Source organism: Propithecus coquereli, unplaced genomic scaffold (genome assembly GCF_000956105.1).
Source record: "Propithecus coquereli isolate 6110/MARCELLA unplaced genomic scaffold, Pcoq_1.0 Scaffold10, whole genome shotgun sequence".
Taxonomy (NCBI): Eukaryota; Metazoa; Chordata; class Mammalia; order Primates; family Indriidae; genus Propithecus; species Propithecus coquereli.
The window spans coordinates 21558366-21576986 of NW_012133858.1; the positions used below are offsets into that span (position 1 = coordinate 21558366).

General features: G+C 39.7%; 1 long non-coding RNA gene across 1 annotated transcript in view; it reads right to left on the bottom strand.

Moving 5' to 3' along the window:
- LOC105807613 overlaps nt 1–18621 on the bottom strand; it is a 139442-nt gene that overhangs the window by 39979 nt on the left and 80842 nt on the right. The window contains exon 3 of the long non-coding RNA XR_001137339.1: nt 341–626. This is a non-coding gene — a long non-coding RNA (uncharacterized LOC105807613). The remainder of the gene's footprint in view (nt 1–340; nt 627–18621) is intronic.

An 18621-nucleotide genomic window follows, 5' to 3' on the forward strand; every position in this document is an offset into this window, starting at 1 on the left:
CGGATCTATTTCTAGATTTTCATGCAAAAAGAAACACACACGCCCTTGCAAGGCAACTGATTACGTTCAGTACCAAAACTGTTCAGAAGAGAATAAAATAATGTCATTTCATTTCTGCATTTGTTAAAGAAATCTAAATTAGCATTTAATTCCAAAAGTTAACACTTTCAGACTTAAATCTGCCTGTGTTAAATGATTGCCACACAGGATGTATTTCCAGATCTCTTAAAGGTCAAAAAAAAAAAAAAAAACCAAAACCCAGAATGAGAGGGGAAGAAAGTGAGGTGGGGGGAGGAGTGAGCTAGCAGTGAATGTCAAAGTTGGGTTGCAAGCTACTTACATGTCCATGCCAGATCAGGGTGTTGTCTTGTAGCAGTTTGATTGGCAGGTAAAAAAGCGAAAGAACGTGAGGGCTCCCTGAGCCTCTTGTCAGCCCAAGCTTGATCACTTCTCACCGGACAGAACGAGTTGAAGGAGCTTGCAGTTCCCCTCTCGTCCTCCATCCAAGGCACCGTGAATCCATTTCGGCTTTTCTTCCCCCCAGTCTTTCCATCAGCCTCCTGCCTTCACCCGCATCGCCTTACACCAGCCTCCAAGACCTAGCCTAGCTTTGCCACTGCAATCCCCTGCAACAAGAAAAATCGTTTATGGCTTAAAACCCCAAATGGCTGATTTTTTAAAAGAGAGAGAGAGAGGGAGAGGGGAGAGAGAGAAGAGAGAGAGGGTGAGGGGGAGAGAGAGGGGGAGCGAGAAGAATGCACCCAGAGAACAACAAAAAAGTCAGTTATCCTAACACTGCTCTATCCCCCCACCGTACAGAAGAAGAATAAAAAAAAAAGCTTTATGTTTTTTCAGTGGGTATTCAAAGATAATTTGATGCCATTGTTTCTGCTACAGATGGTTCTTTTAAATACAATAACACGGCTCTTTGTGCAGGCTACCCACAATAAAAATCGAAAGCGTTCCCCTGAATAACCATTTTGTTCTCTCTTGTATGGGGCCAACAAAAGATGCCGTGAGGTAATGGGTTCTGTTTATTGAAGCCATAGAATAGGGGTTTGATAAAGATTTTTTTTTAAAGCAGAAGACCTTGCAAGGTCGGGCTGATCTCTTCATATTTTTTATTAAAATATTTGTCCAATAGATTATTCCTTGGTGCAGCTGCAGGTTTCCTCCTCAATTCTTAATCAGCCCAAACATCTGTCTCTTTGAGGAGGCTTTAAAAAATCTACAATCGTATCAATGGTGCAGTAACCTTATCAAATTCTGAGTTTTTAGGCTCAGTACAGTCAAAGGCAATGAAGTTTCAATTCCATTTGGTCCTGACGGGGTGAGGCAGAGGGTTGGGGGAGAGGAGATAAGCAACCCCAGAATGAGGGACTGAAGAAAACGAAGCTTTCCGCTGCCTCACTCTCTGGTTGGCCATGCACAAAACGGTATGAGCCAGACAGACAGATCACTGAGGGCTTCTTCCATCAGGAGGTGTGTCTCCTCCTCTCTGCAAGCTCCCACCAGTCCTCGCATGCTAGACAGGGTCGAGGTACGTTTTCTTACCATGCTCATCCTCTCCTCTGCTAAGGTCTCCAATCCTGGAAAACCTAGGATGCGAGCCCAGTGGGAGGAGTGAAACAAGCTAAAGGTTAGTCTCTAGCATCCCAAAGGCCCTGCTCTTCCATTCATCCTTGGCTAGCTCTGACCATGCCGGGGGACTGGTGTCCACAGCCTTCCTGTTACAATGCCCTGTACCTCAGGCTTGCTCTTACAACCACCAGGCTTCCTCCCTCTCGTTCCACAGGGAGCTTCCACTTCCTCTTACAGGGGAAGCCCTGCCACCTAGACCCAGTTGAGTTCTGTATCAACTTTGAGAGAGGCCCCCCCAACACTTGACAATGGGGGCGCTGCAGGGGAAGTCGTTAGTTACTGACTAGATTTGTCTACCTTTCTATAGGAATTAAAGCCAGGGCTCTCCAGGTCTCCAATAGCCCAGAGTGACAGTAATCGACTTTCCTGACTTCTGCTCTGTGTGTTGTCACTTGTGGTAAGACAATAGTCTGGAAAAATGACTTTAATTTTAAAAACAAATTTTTATTGGGTTCTCTATCTCTGACCCTCTCCCAGTTTATTTTTCCTTTTCTTCTCTCAAATCTTTTAAAATAAAAGAAAGATAAATACTCAAATGTATCCCTTGACACAAATGATCTCAACTTCTACTTTCCTTTTTTGGAAATGGTTATCTTATTGGTTTACAACTGGTCTGGAGTCATCTAATAATGGATTTGGGGGCGCTGTTGCTGAAACACCAATTAAAGTCTTTCCTATGAAACTTGAAAAACAAACATCAAAACAGAAAATGAAACAATTTTTCATATGGTTGCTTCTCAAAAGTTCATGTTGTATCTCATGATAAACAGCTTAATATCAGTTTGAAAAGAATGAAAGTCAGGGCAATACTTAAGAAGTTGTGCACATCCTAACGCTCTCTGGATCAAGAAAAATGTGGCTGTATAAGTGTGAGTGTATTGGGGTAAGAGAGAAATGAAGAGTGTAGATCAAGAGTGACCTTTAAGAGAACAGGCTAAGGAGTGTGTATTTGTTACTTATGGTATTGTAGGGAAGGGGGGCATTATACAAAATTAAAAGTCCATAGTAGAAACATTTCTCCCAATTAAAGGCTGAATGGGAGGAGGGCGAATGTAAAATGTTTTATCCAGTATTTTTATTAAAAAGTAATCAACTGGAATAACTGAATGATCTCTTTCTGCTTCCCTTGTCATATATACATTTTTGGATATCAAAACTTATGAAAGATGCCCCAAACTGATAAAAGCTATCTTCTTTTTTGCAACAAACTGAAAGAAGAATCTGAACTGCTGTCTTCTTTCCATTGAGGGGTTTTAGGTGAATCTAAGACCGTAAGATAGGAGGGCATCAGTGAGCAGCCTAAGGTGACTAAAGGTGAGTGAGTAAACCATACACACCTTATTACTTGCATCTATGCAATCCTAGCCATAAGGAAGTTTAAAATCTGTCAGTTGGTTTCACTCTCCTATGAAGGATCAGGAAGAGTTTTTTAGGCCAGTCAGCAGAAGTTGTCTCAAAACTGTAATGCAATGGCATCCTATCTGACATAGGGGAAGATGTCAGCATTTCACTAAAAAATGTGGAATGTGAAATGCAAGGTGCAGGGCCAAAATATAAACTGCCTTGGTAGTTGAGAGAATCAGGAACCAGTGGCATATAACTGGAAAACTTCTTAAAAAACAAACAGACAAACCTTTCTGTATGCAGGGGGTGGAAACAGATCTGACCCTGTCAGTGATTGTCTGGTTGGAACAACTCTCCTCACTAAAACTATGCTTAGGTTTTAGAAATGGCTTTCTCACAGGAGTTGGAAAATCTGTGTGAGCCAATTTATGGGTGTTTATAGAGGGCTCTGAGTTGGAAACTTCACTGTTCAAAATCACTTTGGAGCCAAAGCTGAACTCCCCAATTTTACAAGCACAAGCTTTGCTGGGGAGACGTAGGGGGTGGGGTTTCCCCCTTGCCCTCAGATTGGGACGCTGATGAGTAAATGACATTCAGCACGAACGACCCAGATTGGGGAAGAAGAGAAGGAAAGGAAGGGAAAGAAAGGAGGAAAGAAGGAAACGAGAAAGAGAAGAAGGAAGAGAGGGAGGGAGTGAGGAAAGAAAGGTAAAGAGGGGATTAAAAAAAAGGAATTAAGCGAACTAATGGCAGAGGGGATTAGCAAGAGGAGCACCCGGGACTTGGTTTTAAATCGGCGAATGCAGCTTATAAGGAAACACGATACGCACGATCAGGGTTTGGATGTTCCAGTGAACCAATGACCATGCAAATTACGAGTTTCACACACATGGCATCATGTCATGTTTTAGCCATCGGCCACCGTGAAAGCTGTAGCTTCTCCCTCCTTAAGCAATCAATCATTCACTAACTGGCCACCTTCTATCGTCTCCACGTGGAAATAAATCGGACTCAGGCGGCTCGGGCCCCCAACCCTCGGCCTTCGGGTGGGGCTCTGGGAGTCGCGGACGCCTGCGGGCGCGGGCGCGGACCGGCGGCAGACGCGCACGTTTCTCACCCTCCGCCCGCGCCCGACTGCCGGACGCGGGGCTCCGTAGGAGCAGCCGCGCCAGGTCCGAGGGGACCACCGCTTCCCACACTCTGCGCAAGGGTTAGCAATGGGAGTGCTTCTAAGTACAGCGCGGGATTATGAACACGTAAACTGGCCCACCACGATTCAATTATTCACTTAGACAAAAGCAAAACGACACGACACCCCGCTTGACGCGCTCTTCTGAATAACCGGGGACGGCGGTCAGGTCGACGCCCCGGCTGGACAGTCCAGGGGAGGACATGGTTTACATCCAAACTCTCCAGATGCGAAAACCTAAGCAGAGAACGTGCGTGCGTGCGTGCCTGGGAACAGACCTGGAAACCACTGCTCAAGGCTTCTAGAATAAACTTCTAGGGAGAGCCTCAGCCTTGCAGCCTCCTCCATCCATCCTCTCCTTGGTCTGTGGAAACCCGAGGGGCAACTGGGGGCTGAGGCGGAACGTCTTTTGAGATCAGGCCTGGCCTTGCAGGTTTTCTGGGCCCTACACGATGGGTCGGCCTTATCCAATTGCGCTCGCGTTGGAAAGTGGAGGCTGGGGCCGGCCGGGCTGGCTTCCCCCACCCCCACCCCCGGTGCCCGAGGCGCTGCGCCCCCACCCGGCCGCGCCCGCCACTCCACTTTCCCGCGCTCCTGGCCCCCACTTCCCGGCGCGGCGCGGGCACGGTCCTGGCGCGGAGGGAGGCTGAGGCCCCTCCACCGAGGTCCGCGCGGCGCCAGCCGAGTGTGTCGCTGTCTAGGTACCCCGGCCGCCTTTCAGGACGCCCTTCCCAGGCCCCTGGGCTGCTCCGAGGCGCGGGAGGGCGAGCACGATCTCCCTGAATCTAGACTCAAATGTCACAGTGAATTTGGCACCGTTTAATCCTCCCAGCTCACAGTGTGGCCAGTTTGGTTGTTCTCCCGTATCCCGTGTTTGGAACCGCGAGCCCAGGAGATCCTTTCTGAAGGGCTAGATAGTGGTTACCTCGGGGGAGGGGAGGTTCCGGGATGGAAAGTCGGAACCGATGTCCGGCCAGCAAGGTACCGGGACAACCTCTCAGAGGAGGGCGGCTCTCAGGTCAGCGAGTCACGGACTTGGAAACCGGAGGTGGGGAAGGTGAGAGTGCAGTTTGGAAGGCAGGATGCCTGCTAAGTGGCCATATACCTAGTATGGTCTTCCTTCTCACCCATGCTCATATTCTGGAACTCTGCGGTTCCTTTAGTTTGTTTTATGCTAAGATTGACAACAGGGACTAGAGAAGGATGTATGCTTTATAACCAAGTGGAAATTTAGAGGTAGAAGCAAGGCCCCTGGGGAGCATTCATCCATGGCCTCCATTAAAATTTTTTTCTATATGTAAAATGAAGTTATACATATAATCATATATTTTGTCTTTATGTGTTAAAAGTATTAATTTAAAAATGTTAAACATGTGAAATAGGCCACAACTTTTGTGACTTTTTTTTTCAATTTCTTAATTTATCAGTATATTCAGTGTTTCAATAAATGGAAATATCTTTGGTCTCACAACCTCTGCGTAGCAAGATAGTGGAGAGAAGGGAAGGGACCATGGGACATTTGTCTTGTGTTCCTCCGGCATATCCTTGCCAGTATCATGCTCTGGAAATTGCTTCTTACATAAACCTAAGATAAATTAACTTGTTTTTTTTGGGTAAAACATTAATATCATCTGTTGCACTTCAGGAATCATCGAAACTAAGGACATTTTCCAAATGTATAGCTTATGCAATATTGTAATTACTAGTACATAATTGGATCTGCTAGGCATCTATTCTATGAACCAAAATTTACATAATACAACCCCATGAACTCAATTGCAGACCCAGGACAAAATCTGTACGTAAAAGTTCGAACAGGCATCCCAAAGTGTGATGATTACTTTTTATTTCTCTATTTCATAGGCCCAAGGATAGGCAGCTGGCTAGGGAGGCTTACTGACAGATTCTTAAAGAGTAGGTATTGTGGTGAATTTGGGGAGAAAAGGAGCAGGCTATTTTGGGGTTTGCCTGTGGAAAGGAGTTAATGCTCTAAGAAAACTGACTCCAGGAAGAAGTTCTATTTACACCTCCCCCTCCAGGTATTCCTCCTAACTCTCTCCCTTCTCCCTTGAAGAAAGGGCAATGTGCTTTCTCTTTGCTTCAGGGTGAAAGAGGAAAGGAACTAATCTTTAATGAGTATATATTATGTACCAGATGCTTTCTCTTATTTACTTCTCATGATAATACTGTAAAGTTGGAATCACTGCACTTTAATAAAGGAAGATCCATCTGGGTTAAATACATCTGTTTTCACATCTAGGAAACAGTAGATCGGGGTTTTAAATCTAACTCTATAATTTTAAAACCCAGTCTGGTCTTTAGAAACTGGTAGGCTGAGTCCAAATGGACTCAAGTAAGCATCACTGGTTGCTGACTGCTGTGGGTGCGGGAGGAAATTCGTCATGAACCGGGTGTGGGCTGTCGTCCTTTCCTTCTTTCCTTTCTCTGGAAGGCAGCCTCTTAATTCTGGCTTTCTTAGGATCCTTTGAATGTGAAGAGATTGACTTGAGGCAGGGATATACAAGCCAATGTCTTTTCCCATACCAAAGTTGGGCCTAGGGTTTAAACTCAATTTTCAGAACATAAGTCTCAATTGGCATTAGACCTAAGGCTTCCTATAGGCTGGCCTGAACCAGGTAAAGACCTCGTGAGGATAGACTCACGTAGGTCAAACTAAGTGTCACTCTTAAAACCCGAGCCTCAGAAACCAAAAGGATGGGAGGGAAATATAGTAATAACAGAACACATCACTGCTAATTAACCTTATTAACAACTGCAAACCAGTGAACATTTATATTTTTATTTTCTCAGAAAGGCAATTAAATTTTTTTGCCTTCTATTAACTACCTTTCCCCCCTAGATAATCACCTATATCAAAACTGCCCTTTAAAAGGTCAGTGGAAATTATTTTAAGACATTCAAATATAAAAAAAGTATTGTTATTTTAATAGGCACTGTGGATAGTTTAATTTGTATCTTGTATTAAATTAAACATATGGTGAACAGGGTATAATAGATTTTCTATAATTTAGCTGCCAATGTGGCAACAGCAGCCAGTTACTCTCACCAGCAGACTTGTCAGTGGTTTGTTTACTAGCTTATTTGAATTAAAATAAAGCTTCGCTTCTGCTGACTGCACATCATTATCTATGAGACCATAATCCTGCTAGCAAATCCTATATCTTCCAGAACTGGCTCTTTTGTTTGGGATTACTGAGAGCTTAGCCTATAACAAAGAGGAATAAGGCATCCCTCTCATCCTCATAATTAAGTGTGGGGACTAATTTAGAAACAAACCCAGAAAGATGTACTATTTGGAGTTATATTTCTATACAGAATGGAGGAGAAACAGGATAGGCCAAACACCTGATTGTTAACAGAATGTTTAAACTATTAAGCAAGTGTACTACAAGAATCCAGCTTGTTAAATTTAAGAGCAGCAGCAAATAAGGCATTGGTGGCCTTTGCACGGGGCAGTAATTCTGTATGAAGGATCTGAAGGTATGTTTGAGAAGAGGAAGTATTAGGGTGTCAAGCTGGAGAAGATGTGCTGTATGCTTTCTGAATGCCATTTATTTTCTTCCATTATTTTAATAGTCTGCACAATTAATAGTTATTGTTATGGGCAGAGCTGTCGAAATGCTGAATAAAAATAACAAAATACTTTTTTATTCATTGGAAAAAATACAACTTTTGAAAATTGTCATCAGAAATTGTTAACATTTTACTTCCAAAGTGCATAAGATTTAACAGAAAGCAAAGAATGAATGATTTCCTGGCCCTTTTTGTGGCTCAAAACAAACCTCTATGTATTCCCATAGTCCAATTCTATCTTGTATTTGAGGAAAGAATTTTACCAATAGGATGTATATAAAAACAGCTTTCACAATCCACAATCCATATATAAACTGATGTCTGTTTGTTAGAGAAGAGAGAAAACACAAGGGTTGATTTATCAATGTCTTCAACATTAATTGCCACAGATGGGAATTCTGAGGACCTCTGTGAAACCAAACCAGACTCTGGTGAATTATAAAGCAGGTCCTTAGACTTTAAAAACATTTAGGCAAAGTGACAGTTCAGAACATCTGTTAGCCTTCTGTCTGAGTATAAACTAGATGTCATGGAGTGCACAGCTGTAGGCATTTTAGGCTTTTTTGCCAACATCTGTCACAGCAGTACAATAATATAGGTAATTATCAACACCTTATATAAACTGTTTGCTATTTTAATTTTTAGAAAGAGTAAAATTAGTGTTACAGTCCTTGGCAGAAATAATCGAGATGAATATTATCATTTTTATCTAAAAGATGAATAAATGATCTGATCGTTCTTTGAAAAGCACACATTTTAAATATTTTCTGCAGCCAATATGGATATTATATCATTTTTAAAAGCAAAAATTGTAAGTAATCTTGTTTTTGAAAAATGAAGACAAACCACAGCCAAAGTAAAATAAGGGAAAAGGAAGAAAGAAGCCAACAATTTGCTATTCGGAGCAACCAAAGGTGATATGATTTGTGATAAAAAGATAGCATTTGTTCATACTCCACCATTGCGGCATTAATTGATTTCATATTCATAAAAATTAAAAATTCATTTTATAATGTCACTATAGCACAATCTATAGTAGTGAATTATAGAAAACACTGCCTTTCTCCTCTCCTCTCTTAGTCCTAGAATTTTGCAGAGAAAGAACAAATAAAACTATAATTCATATCCTGCCACCTTAATTTGAAAAGGGTTAGCACTTCATATAAATTCAAAGACCTTTCATTCTGTTAGTGCCACCTGGATTTGGATCATCTACGGTACTCATCCTAACATACTGGACATTATTGTCTCATCTCTGATTCTCTTGACCCATACCATTGCTGTTTTTCAGTCTAAAGAACTCAAAGCAGCAAGACTATATTCCAAAGCACCTGTTCTGGGGAAGATGCCAGTCAATAATGTCTTATTGAAAGACCAGGTCCAGCTACAGAAAATAAAGGAATTGAGCTGCAGTTGGATTTCATCATCTAAACATGCAATGTAATCTTAACCAATTCATTACACACTCCTTTTGTTTCCACTACAAAAGGGATGTTACCTTTGTCAGAGGTTGTAATTCCAGTATGTTCAAGCAAAGACAAGGGAGAAATTGAAAAAGTGCTATCAATTCTCCCCACAGCCAGGAAGAAACGTAGGGTCAGAAGGTCATTATCACTGCCCCAGGTACAGTTCAGACTAGACCACAGATAACTAAAGTTTCCATGTTGCAGTAGAAAGGTATAATAAAGGAGAGCCACAGAAAACACTGAATGAGCATAGGAGTAAGAAATCATTTTCTTGAACACATTTGATTTAACACATATGAAGTTGAATCAAATGGCTGTCTCTGGACAAAAATTGTAGATGCTCAAAATTATGCTTCTTAGAACAATCTTGTGGAGGAGAGAAATTTTGTTAATGGGAGGTCACTATGGAAAAAATAATGAATCACAATTTTTAGTGCTCATAATCTAAAGGTCTAGGAAGGGTTAAATGAGAAAGAGAAGGAGGAAGTAAATATGGATATAAAAGGCAGAGAGCTTGGCCCAAAAGGAAGGATGAAGAGTGAAGAAGGTGACTAAAGAAAAAGAAAAATGTGATAGATACTGACAGAGAATAAGGCTGTCTGAGAGGGTAGGGAGGGGCAAAAGAGGATATTGATTACCAAATGGAGTATTAGGAACCAAATTAAAATTTGAGGCCTGTGAGTGTTAGTGCTTCTTATAGAGAGTGATCAGTTGTAAGAGATGAGTCTTAGAAAGAGAAACATTTTAAAATAATAGATTAGTGGTATGGTTTTGAAGTCTGTTAAAGTGGGTTCATTTGATACTTCTCAGTGTCATATTTCTTTACCAGTGAGGAAAACTCAATGTATTTTGAGGTCTAGAAAAGGTGAAAACAGAAAGTAAATCATTTCCCAGACAACTTGGAAAGTACCTTATTTAATGATGCATTCAATTCCTTATGGACGTTACTTTTCCCATCTGGTTTTAAATGTTTAGAATAAAACAATGGAACAAGGATATCTGCAACATCAGATATTAGAGTGAATTTCAAAAATGATCGGAATAAAACAATCTTCACTAAAGTGAGGGCTTATAACGAAATACATACTAGCTCAGAGTTCACATCATGAATATGAGGGCACATTGTCTATAAATATCCCTCCTTGATTACTTGGCACTCCGCGATTGATAAGAGTAGTGCTTTGTGATGGTCCCCTTATATTTTGAAAATTATTTGCTAGAAGTCAGAGAGCGCTCTGACCAACCTTGTGAAATACACACAGTTTGCAGTCAGCATGCTCTCATCTTTTTTCCTCTTTTGTGCTATCGCCTCTCTCTGCTTGTGCCCCTGCCCTCGTTTTCCTTCATTAAGTGTCTTAATCCAGGCTGACCTTTCCTAGGTGGTATCCTAGGTTTGCCTCATCTTTCTGCCTTTTAAAATCTGAAACAAATGGCTAATCAATGGGTTCGCCAGAATATGCTGATGACTGATAATAACAATGTGTTCTTTCTTCAAAGTTACCAGCTTTATGGCATAAGCTCTTCAAAGGATGGGACGCAGATCCTGGTCATTTCTGTATCCTCTGTATCACCAACAAAGTGCCTTCCCCATAATAAGTCCTCATTAACTTGTAAGTGAATATTTCTTGAGTTTTATGTTTTTCTCCCTAACTCTAATTAAAAATCATTACATGAGAGTATTATTTTATTTTGTCTTTTAAAATTTTGTTTACCTATATTTTAGGTTCTGCTAACTAGAGATACAGTAGTCAAGTAGAATTAGAGCCTTTAAAAGTGATATTAGTTTTTTCCCTACTGATGGTTATTAGAAACATATTAAAGGGAGATTTTAAAATATAATCTGTAATACTACCACCTTAATACCATAAATAACATAAATTTTCTATACTTTTCCTGATCTTTGGCCTACAAGTACTTAAAAATTATATTTATAGTATACATATATTTTTATATTTTTATGTTTATTTAATTTTACTGTGTTTTGAAATTGAAATTATCAGTTAGGGACAGAGAATTACTCCAAATATTAAAATTTCTAGTGGTTGAATTTATTTTAGGTCCCCACCAAAAGTCTGGGAAAGATATTTTTGGATTGGGGAAACCTTTTCAGAACTCTCTAAGTCAAACTAATTTAAGGCCAGTGTTTCTGAAAGTAGCTAATCTTTTATGATCTAAGTCATAGGAGCTTCAGTTTTAAAAGGAGAAGTTGGAAACATGGAATTTTAGGGACTTAAAGTAGTCCTGAGAGGAAGAGAAGGTCTAAACTGGGATTGAATAGTAGGTATTAGTTCTCATTTTGATCGTTGCTAACTGAAGGCATTTATCTGTCCTTCCTGGGGTCTTTCTAGAAAAAAGTCCCAGATCTCTGAGTTTTTCTATCCTTATTACAAATATGTACCTCATAATAGAGTTTGGTCAAAACTCTTTGGATATGCAGGCCATATTCACCAGTGTGAAAAAGAAAATCAAATTAATTTTCCTATTATCAATCCAATCCAGCCACTATTACTATCACCTTTGCAGGCAACCCAGAAGAAACACTGCAATGTTTTGTTGATCAAGGGATCACACTGAACATTTTCAAGTGTTATATAATTAATATTTTTATCACTATAGAACCAAAAAGATTTGGAAGAGCTGCCACAATGTGGAGTTTAGCCTTGAATGTCCATTACCATCAAATGGAATAATTAGAAGGATATAATAAACTAGTTTATTAAACATATGCACACGAATGCAGCCCATTTCTCTCCTTTCTCCTACTTTGTTATGACCTTACTATTTGCTGTGGTACTTATGTATTCAATAAAAGTAGTGATTCTCTTTCCCTCACACTCACATACACACAATCCTTGACATCCAGTTGCAGGAGGCTGATTCATTGTGCTGTGCAGTTTAATCCACCATTCCTCCTTTAAAAAGGATGGCATCTAGTGCATTTTTCTTTCCTAACATAAAACCAAATCTTACAAGGCCACTGGCAATATACAATAATTTCAGTCTAAACATAGAAGGAAATTGCCTCTTTTCGAAAGGTTAGAGTTCATAGGATCATAGAGCAAGACCTTCTGGAATTCTCTTCCTTATAACTCAGCTTATCCTGAAGAGGCCAGGAAATCAGGCCACAGGCCAGACAGAGAAAACTGTGCTACATAGAAAATGCAGAGCTGATTCCCATCTTGCACCTGCAGAATCTGCTGTCAGCTGTTCAGTTCTAAGTTCTGTGGCTTTTCTCGATCCCTGCCTGTTGGCTGGCTAACTTATTAACTCCTTAATATCTGCAGCAAAGACAGCACAGGCAAATGTTTATGAAATCGAGAAAAATACAAGAATGAAAGGGTGATTGAGCAGGCTGACTGAATTTTGTGTTTACGTCACTAAATCATTGCTGAGAATTGTCTCAGCAGCTGCACATTGTCCAGAGGGGCATCTCAGAATTCAGCCTTGACTTCCTAGCCCAGCTTCTATTCACTGCACCTTCAGTACAGCTAGCCATTCAGTACATCATCCTCATTTTATGCTGCAGGCAAAAAGCCAACAAAAATATGGTCACATTTAAAAGCCTTTTAAACAGTGAGCACCCCCCTCCTTTCCTGATTGTTCCCTGCTTTTTCACATTCCTAGTTAATAGGTTTTTAAAGCAGTTTCCCCAACTCTTTTCCTGCCACATACTGTCTTGCCTGGCATCTATGCAGCAAAAGGCTGTTCTTCAAGAGGCTTTTAAATCCATTGTACTTCTTTGTGCCTTTCGACTGTTAACTCTTCAGGTAGGAGCTAGGTTTCTTGTTTAGCATATTTTGCATGTTCGAAGTCATTCCCACAACTACAGCAAAAGTGAGGATAAAAATAAAAATAATAAATACAATCATTTAAAATGAAGTTTAGGGCCATGTCTACAGTTTCCTATTTGCTAAGGTATTTCACAGATATCCAACAAGAAGAACATTTTCAGGAAGTGTACAGTTTTAAGTTTAAATCTAAAGGCTTATATATGATTTCTTTCTTTTTTTGAGAATTAAAGTTCCCTGGTAAGTCCTGGGGCTTTAATTTATTGAAACACTGATATACTATTTATTGGGCTATTTGGAAATCCTTCTCTCTTGCTTGTTCTTATTTGGAGAATGAGGGCAAGAAAAGGTTGTAAATGATAGGCAACAGAAAACTCAAATATTGAGTGCTGGTAAGGATCTAAAGGTCTATATTTACATTTTTCTTTTAATAAGTATTTGTTGTCTGCTGTGTGCCAAGAACTGTGTTTAGGCATTAGATGTAAAGATGAATAAGAAATAGTCTCTGTCCTAGAAGCAGCTCACAGTCTGGTGAGGAGAAAGCCAACTAAGTAAGCAATTAATTAAATATGTAGTTTGAGAAATGCTTTGTGGTTTTGCTTGATATTAAAATGGTTTGCTTTGCTCAGAGATAAGAAATCTAAAGTAGGTAACTACACTGCTAAAATCTGAAGTAAACGAGCGTTTTTCCTACTGACCATAGAAAATAATAATGACTAGCAGTCTCTTTTAAAATACTGTAATTACAATGGTATGTTCTTTTTCAGGCCCTGCAACGTTGTGTGCTTTATCTTCCACATTGAGACCAGTGGTCTCATCATGTTGCCAAAATTAATTGGAGTTTTCCAAGCAATGAAGCCGTTATAAATTATTCAAATACTCAAGTCTTATAGCCTTATAGTCTTAAGTCTTACAGTCTTAAGTCTTTCTTCCTGGCCTTGTCCAGTGGGTAATATTTTACAGTAAGTTACAGAAAGCCAGATTACTAAAGGCTCTCAAGAATTAAACTGTTTGTAACAATCTTTTTTTCCTTCTCTGTGCTACTGCTATGCCAGGCACAAACTTTACATTTCAATTACTTTCCCATCATTTGTTTATTGTTCTGTCTTCCTTTTAAAGAAGGGATAATGTCTTTTTCCTTGCTAGCCCTGGTGCCTAATATAGTGCTTGGCATATACTATAGGTTTATGAATGAATGAATGAATGAATAAATCAACATGTTTAAGCTTTTCTTCACACTAAAGTAGCTAACAGATCTACTTGGCCACTTGTATCACTCTATCTTTAAAACTACACTGTTTCTCTTTTATTTTATATGAAATACTTCATAGTTTAGCTTTTAAGATTCAGCTGGTCACTCAATACATTCAACTTCTGACAGCCAGAAGTACCATATTTATTTATTTATTTATTTATTTATTTATTTTGAGACAGAGTCTCACTGTGTTGCCCGGGCTAGAGTGCCGTGGCATCATCCTAGCTCACAGCAACCTCAAACTCCTGGGCTCAAGCAATCCTACTGCCTCAGCCTCCCGAGTAGCTGGGACTACAGGCATGCACCACCATGCCCGGCTAATTTTTTTTTTATATATATATTTTTAGTTGTCCAATTAATTTCTTTCTAATTTTAGTAGAGACGGGGTCTCGCTCTTGCTCAGGCTGGTTTCGAACTCCTGAGCTCAAGCAATCTGCCCGCCTCGGCCTCCCAGAGAGCTAGGATTACAGGCGTGAGCCACCGCGCCCGGCCCATATTTATTTTTTATTTGCACTGATTATAAAAATGCAATTAAGATAATTTCACTAAAATAGATTTGTTAAGTATCTTTAAAGTAGAAGTAACCACAGGAGTATTTCAGTGAAAGGTCCAATAGACAGAACATTTTTATTCTATTTTTGCTTTCTCTTACAATTTGGCTTGTGCCAAAATCCCATTTACTTTTGATTAGAGATTATACAACAATTATGGGTCATGTTGTTACCACTCTCACACTTCATATTGGACTGCATCTTGCGTACATAGTTTACACAGTCAACAACTTTAAAAGTCTAAAAATAGCCAACTGCAACAGACTGTAATAATGTAAGTATCTAAAAAAGAAAAAAAAAACCTATTTAAGAAGCAAAAAGGAGGCTGGGTGTGGTGGCTCACGCCTGTAATCCTAGCACTCTGGGAGGCCGAGGCAGGTGGATCATTTGGGCTCAGGAGTTCGAGACCAGCCTGAGCAATAGCAAGGCCTGTCTCTACTAAAAATAGAAAAAGAAATTGGCTGGACAACTAAAAATATATAGAAAAAAGTAGCTGGGCATGGTGGTGCATGCCTGTAGTCCCAGCTACTCAGGAGGCTGAAGCAGAAGGATTGCTTGAGCCCAGGAGTTTGAGGTTGCTGTGAGCTAGGCTGATGCCACAGAACTCTAGCCTGGGCAACAGAGTGACTATGTCTCAAAAAAAAAAAAAGAAGCAGAAAGGAAATGGTTTTCAAATCTTTATTAAAGGAATCTTAGTTCTTTCTCATAATTTTTATTTATTTAAAGTGGGGTTATAGGTTTTTTTTTTGTTTTTTGTTTTTTTTTGAGACAGAGTCTCACTGTTGCCTGGGCTACAGTGCTGTGGCATCCGCCTGGCTCACAGCAACCTCAAACTCCTGGGCTCAAGAAATCCTCCTGCCTCAGCATCCTGAGTAGCTGGGACTACAGGCACGTGCCACCGTGCTGGCTAATTTTTTTCTATTTTTACTTGCCCGGTTAATTTTTTCTATTTTTTTAGTAGAGACGGGTCTTGCTGTTGCTCCAGCTGGAATTGAACTCCTGAGCTCAAGCAAGCCTCCCACCTTGGCCTCCCACAGTGCTAGGATTACAGGTGTGAACCACCGTGCCAGTGGATAATTTTTCATTGATTAATCTATTCAATGCATATTTATTGACCACTGATTATGTGAAAGAAGTTACAGAAGTGCTGTGAAGGAAATAAAAATGATTAAGAAATAGTCCTTGCCCTTAGGGAACTTTGAATCTGTTGGATTTGATGATGGTACACAAATAATATATTGTAAAGCAAAATATGATTAATGTCTCATAAAAGGTGCATTAGGGAGGTAAGCTTTCAGATGGACCTTGAAGAATTTAAACCAGCAGAGATGTGTGAAAGGCTTGTTGAGCAGGGAAAACAGCATATATTAAGGCTCTGTGGAGCCTGGTGTAAATATTGGGATGAGAGCTTGTGTAGGTTAAGGTGATATAGTAGAGACATTTGGACACAAACCTTGAAGTTTGCACTGAAATTCAGGGAACACTGGGCAGTTATTTTTTAAGTCAAAGAATAGAAATATTATACTTTGGGGGAATATTAGGATGTCAATCTGTTGGATGGCTAGGTATAAGGGGAGGAAAAAACTAGCTGTGGGGAGCTGAGTTGGGAGGGTACTGTGAAATTTCAGGATGGTAATATTTTGGATTTTGGCTGTGGCAGCCGAAAACAAAAGATAAATAGATGAATATTATAGCTATAGGAGTGATGAAAAACAACAAAAAGGAGTCAAGTATAGCACCAAAATTTTGAGCTGGGAAGACAAGGAAATTGGCGGTGTTAAAAATAGAAAAAGGAAAGTAAGATGGAGGAACTAGTTTAGTGGGAAACATATTGAATTTGGTTTTGATCCTCTTGTATTTGAATTGCTGTTAGTGTGTTTGGGTTGGTGATAACCACCAGAGAGTAATGAAAAAGGAGGAACTTGGGAAAGAGGTCAGAGCTGGAGACAGAGATTTTGAAATCTTTGACATAGTAATGATAATTGAATCTACGCAAGGACACAAGATCTCAAAGAGAGGATAATGAGAGAAGAGAACAATGGACAGAATCTGGATACCTAAGTTTCAGAAGATAAGCCCATAAAGGGAGACAGAGAGTCATCAAAAAGATTAAAGTAGTATCAGAATTGTGAAGGGCTATAGGAATAAAGAAAGGAAAGAGTTTAAAAAATTGGGCATGGTCAATAGCAACCAGAAATTTACATTTTTTAAAACAAGTTATCATTTTAAAAACATTGTCTATGTTTCTTTTGTGTGTTTTTGGTATTATATATCTCACAAATATGTTCTGTGTTTGGAAAGATACACATACAAAACTATTGGTAATCATTATTCTGGAGGAATATGTGTATGTGGGGAGGTATGCTGGCAGACCTTCTCTCTACCAGTCAGGTGTATCAGTCAGGGTCCCAGGAGGAAACAGTTGGTGCTTTCAAATTGGGATAATTATAGGCTTTACTAAGCCTAAGAAGAGCTTAGTAAAGAAACTATTTACAACCATGTAGATAAAGTATAGGGAAAGCACAAAAGATAGTGTAGTATCCCCGTGCTAGCAATAGCAGGGGTTAACATCCTTAAGCCCAAAAGGATAAGCAGAGAGAGCATATTCTGAAGCTTAGAGAGAAAGAATGGTAGAGGGAGGAACACCTTCAGAGGACTTGTGACTTTGGTTAAGAGAGCTACAAGCTTAATGGACTCTCCAGGAAAAGAGCTAAGGGAGTAAATATTCTGACCACACTCTTCTTTCTGTTGGATTTCTTGTTGGAGATTGGCCTAACCTAATTGGAAGTTAGATCTCCAGGGAATGAATACATACAAGGCAGCCTCCTGAGGCAGAACAGGGTGGGTAAGGGTCTGGACTGGCATATAGAAGATACTTGGCATAAAGTGGGTTGTGTGAATTTAAAAACAAAATAATTGTGTTTACAAAGCTATAGTAACCCAACCAGCATGGTACTGGCATAAAAATAGACACATAGACCAATGGAACAGAATAGAGAACCCAGAAATAAATCCATGTATTTACAGCCAACTTTTTTTTTGCAAAGGTGCCAAAAACATACACTGGGGAAAGGACATTCTCTTCAATAAATGGTGCTGGGAAAACTGGAAAACCATATGCAGAAAAATGAAACTAGACCTCTATATCTCACCGTACAAAAAATCAAATAAAAATGGATTAAAGACTTAAATGTAAGACCTGAAACTATGAAACCATTAGAAAAAGACATTGAGGAAATGCTTTAGGACATTGGTCTGGGCAAAGATTTTTCGAGTAAAACCTCAAAAACACAGGCAAACAAAGCAAAAATTGACAAATGGGATTACATCAACCTAAAAAGCTTCTTCACAGTAAACAATTAACAAAGTGTTGAGACAACCCACAGAATGAGAGAAAATATTTCCAAACTATTCATCTGACAAAGGATTAATAACTAGAATATATAAGAAACTGAAACAACTCAAAAGTAAAAAACAAATAATTCAATTAAAAATGGGCAAAAGCTTTAAATAGGCAATTCTCAAAAGAAGACATACAAATGGCTAACAGTTATATGAAAAAATGCTCAACATTACTAATTATCAGGGAATGCAAATCAAAACCACAACAAGATACTATCTCACCCAAGTTAAAATGGCTATTAACAAAAAGAAAACAACAGATGCCAGTAAGCGTGGAGCTGAAGGGGAATGCTCAAACACTGTTGGTGGGAATATGAAGTACTATGGCCATTATGGAAAACAGTATGGAGGTTCCCAAAAAACTAAAAAAAGAACTACCATATGATCCAGC